This window comes from Lolium rigidum, chromosome 6, assembly GCF_022539505.1.
Source record: "Lolium rigidum isolate FL_2022 chromosome 6, APGP_CSIRO_Lrig_0.1, whole genome shotgun sequence".
Lineage (NCBI taxonomy): Eukaryota > Viridiplantae > Streptophyta > Magnoliopsida > Poales > Poaceae > Lolium > Lolium rigidum.
This window is the reverse complement of record NC_061513.1, coordinates 264,205,758-264,209,545: the sequence shown is the minus strand read 5'-3', so window position 1 is coordinate 264,209,545 and position 3,788 is coordinate 264,205,758.

Genomic DNA, 3,788 nt, shown 5'->3' with positions numbered 1-3,788 from the left:
CTGGGCCACCACTGAAGAGGGTTTGGGGAAGGTTGTTGAGGAGACCAGAGGAGAGGAAGCGAAAGGAGTTTTTTTTTCTTTTTTTGAAACTGTAACAGAAACTTCCATTACATATCTAGCACAGCAAAATCGCTGGCTAGGAGAACATTTACAAACTCTGGTGTATCTTCAGGCCAAATTACAGCGTTACTTTGGCCTAATTTTGCACCATAGTTAGCTAGGGCATCTGCTACTTTATTACAGCTTCTTGGACAGTATTTAATCTCAAACATACTAAAATTTAGGCTAGCAAAGAAATTTATTTCCCTGAATAAGCTCCCATTTACCGCCATGTCTTGATTTCTTCCTTTGATCGCCTGGACAAGTAGTTGGGAATCCGTCTCCACTTGGACTTTCATCATGCCCCACATTTGAGCATTTTGCAAACTAGCAAGACATGCCAGTGCTTCAGTTTGGAGTGCATCATATGCATATGGGATATGGCCTGCACCTGCACCCATAGAATGCCCATCAGAATTTCGGATGATGAAACCCCATCCCCCATTGTGTTTTTCAGCCGCATAAGCACCATCTATATTGATTTTTAATATGTCTCCTTCTGGAGGAACCCATGCTTGAGCACTCTGCTTTTTAACTTCCTTTTCTTTTGTGAAGAAGAGTTCGAATTCAGTAGCCATTTTTGTAGCCAGGAAAGAAATGGAGCCATGTAAATTTTTATTCTCTCCCGCTACCACCTTGTTTCTAGCTTGCCAGATCCACCAAATCAGACTTATCGTTTTCAGTCTTTGCCCTCTTTCTAATAAAATTATCTCCTTGACAAATTCCTGGGCGTCCTGGCATTTTAGCAGCTTATCTCTAATGTTATCTAGCTGGAGATCTGTCCAGATTTTTTTTATCTTCTTGCATTTTAGGAAAAGGTGAGCTCCATCTTCATTAAGTCTATTACAGGTTGGACAAATGGGATCTAGATCCATCCCTCTTCTAACCAAGTTTATTCGGTGTGGTAGGCTATCGTGGGATATTCTCCAAATCAGCATTTTAACCTTAAGAGGGCATTCCAGTTTCCAAATGGGAAGCCAATTGAAAACTTTTCCTGTATCTTGACAACCCACCTGTCCATTTCTAGCTATATCTTCCAGCTGTCTCTGTAGCCTGTATGCAGATTTTACAGTGAACTGGCCTTTTTCTTCAAAATGCCATGCCCATTCATCTTCCATGTCCTCAACAACAGGGATGGATAGTATCAGATTTGTATCTTGTGGCCAAAAAAGTTCCCTCACCAGATGATTATCCCAGGAGCCTGTGAGTGGATCCATCAGTTCACAGACTTTTGTGATAATCTTTTTTCCTCTAGGAGTTATTGGTTTTCTACTCCAAAGTCTGGGCAGCCATGGGTCTTGCCATATATTAATAGTCGTTCCATCACCCACTCTCTTAAAGGAGTTTTTTTTTCGAGGGAAGCGAAAGGAGTTGGCGGCGAGGTCGCAACCCCAGGCACACGCACGTATGGGTAAGGCTGGACACGAGCCAGCTCGGGCTGGGCTCGGTCCGAGCCTGCACTTAGCTCGCTCCAAATGGGCTCGGCTCGGGCTGGCTCGTTTGTGCAACGAGCTGGAAAAATGGGCTCGGCTCGAGCTCGACTAAAACTCGGGCTGGCTCGCGAGCCAAGAGCGACTAGTCACTGCCAGGTGGGCCCATGCTAGCGGTAGGGATGGAGACGATGCTGTGAGGTAAATCGGTGATGCGCCGGCGACCAAGCGAGCTTGGTGGAGCTTCTGAGTGATGAGGACGCCATGGCAGGTTGGGAGAGCTTCTGAGTAGCAGCCATGGCGGTTTGGGTGAGCTTCGGAGTGGCTGCCATGGCGGTTTGGGCGGGCCTTCTTCTTCACAGGCGGCGTCGGGGGGAGGGGCTAGGACGCGGTGAGAGGCAAGGGAAGGTGGGGCGCGAGGGGGGAGGGGCTAGGACGCGGCCGGAGCGGCCGGAGGCGACATCACGGGAGGCGGCGGCGCGCCCGTGCGTGTGTTGGGAGAGCTGAGAAGAACGACTCGTGCGTGCTGTGGCCTGTGGTGACCTGATCCTTCCCCATACACGTTTTTGGGCCAGAAACCAGCCCAGATTGCATTTCTGTTATTACGTAAAAAAAAAAAGTAACGAGCTTTCGGGCTGGCTCGGGCCGAGCCAGACGAGCTTTCAGCCCGTCGCGAGCCAGAAAAACAGGCCCGGCTCGGTCTCTGTCTAACGCGGGCCGAGCTCAAAACGGGCCGAGCCAAGAAAAGCTCGGGCCGAGCCAAAAGCTCGGCCCGAACGTCCAGCCTTACGTATGGGGCTAGGGCCGGGAAGACGACAGTGTCGCTGGCGTTCTGCGGGGGCGTTGCCTGGATCAGGGGTTTCTTTTCTTACAAGGGCCTGGAGCGGGTTAATGGGCATCCGTCAGCGGTTTGTTGTATGTTGACCCACTTCACGAGAAGATTCTCAGGTCGATCCGTGGAGTAGAAGCCCAAAACTGTTGGGCCGACAATTACGGATGGTGCGACGGTGAAAAGGTTCGGCAGGACCAAACAATCTGGTGCGTTCGGTTGACAAGGTCTAATCGCTGTGGTTAGTCCTTGGTGGTTCTGTTTTACTGTTACTTAACTAGACCGTAATAGCGCGCGTTGCCACGCCCATCTGTTTTGATGATTACATATAATAAATAAATCAAACATGTCAAGTCAAAATTGTCCAGTGTTCTAGCCTTGTAAGCTTGTCTCAACTTTTCGGTCAGTTAATTACCTCTATGCATCATTTCACAATAAAAAATTAACTCTATGTATCGAAGGAGTCACATGATTAAGGCATTGCAATTCAATCCTCCCAAAGTGAAACACGTCACCATTAGTGCTTTTGGATTATTTGAAGAATAAATGCACATACTCTGAAGCTTAACTAACAAATATAGACTGGCACAAAAAGTAATATGGCGACCTGAGGTCAATCAGGGTACAAAAGCGTGAACTGAAAACCCACATAGCTTTTATCGTTATGACCAACTATGCACCGTCTCTTCTTCTACTTGTCAAGTGAGAAAAACATGTACGCCAATTTGCAGCCGCTCTAGGAAATCGGCATAGTTTTTGGTGGGAAAGAACAGAAATCTTCCAGTGATAATGATAGTGAATTGGTTCGATTAATTAAGTTACACCACAAAGGACTTCTTGAAGATTCAGGTACACATTTATCAAGGGCAAAAGTTTTGTTATGTAACGAATATATGAAAATCTTAAATGTGAAGCAATTAGTAAATATAGAACATTAATAGTGAATATAATTTCGCAAAGAAACCTGGCAGCCAAATCTGCAGCTATTCCAATCATTATTTTTATATATAAGGGGGCCATTAGTTAACTTTCAAGTTTAAACTAAGGAGACAATGAATGCACATTTCGCAAACAACGAGTGACTACTGACTAATAAAGAGAAAATGGTGAAATATCTTATTTGAGCATATTATCAAAAGTAACAGTAACTATGTATTGGCGCTTAATATAATCCCAAAAGCAGAACTCATTACTATGCATAATGTCTTCTCTTTAGCTTAAAGTATCACTTGAAACCAGATTCACTAACTAACTGTCTTTTGCCTCGCTTCATTTTTCTTCTTCCACAAATAGAGATATCCATTGAGAAATTAAGCACTCACCTAAGTAGCACTAAAATGATGATGTACCAGGTACACCGGTTGACTGAAACAATTACATGAATACATTCTTTCAGAAACCTTTCTCATAATAATTTTCTCTAATTATAT